Consider the following 746-nt stretch of genomic DNA (forward strand, 5'->3'; position numbering starts at 1 on the left):
CAGCAGTCTTTCTAATGTTCGCCTCGTCCTTTTTGATATAGCGAACGGTGGATTCGTTGATGCCAAAATGGCGGCCGGCGGCCGCGTAACTTCTACCATCTTTTAACATGTCGAGAAGCGTAACCTTCTCAGCTATCGTCATCATCCTTCGGTGGCGTTTAGGCTCACTACCAGCCTTACTAGAAGCAGAACGCTTGGGAGGCATTGTACAGTAGGATTTAACAGAAAGTTCAACAAAAAGTTCAACTTAAAACAGTCGCACACAGCACAGATTAAACTTCACAAACTTAAGAACGTCTACTCAGCAATACGCGGAAAGAGAAAGTGAACGATCCAGCCCCGCGAGAACTTTGCTGCTGCGGGTAGAAGATGCGGGCAAAACACCAATCACAGGCTAGATAACAAAACTTGAGTTTTGATTCGTCATCTATCAGCGCTTGAACCAATCACAACCCGTCTTACAGTACTATGGTGCGTTGGTTACTCATAGAAGATGCCCCGCGCATAATGAACGTACGTAGATTAAGTACAATACCGTAATAATAATAGATAATGATAATAATACTGTACAGTAATAATAATAATAATAATGATTAATAATAATAACAATAATAATTTTATTAACAACAACAACAATAATAATAATAATAACAATAATAATAAAAATTTACGTACGCTATTTTACGCCTCTCTCTCTCTCTCTCTCTCTCTCTCTCTCTCTCTCTCTCTCGTACGCTTACAGTATT

Source organism: Palaemon carinicauda, chromosome 11 (assembly GCF_036898095.1).
Source record: "Palaemon carinicauda isolate YSFRI2023 chromosome 11, ASM3689809v2, whole genome shotgun sequence".
In the NCBI taxonomy this organism is placed as follows: Eukaryota; Metazoa; Arthropoda; class Malacostraca; order Decapoda; family Palaemonidae; genus Palaemon; species Palaemon carinicauda.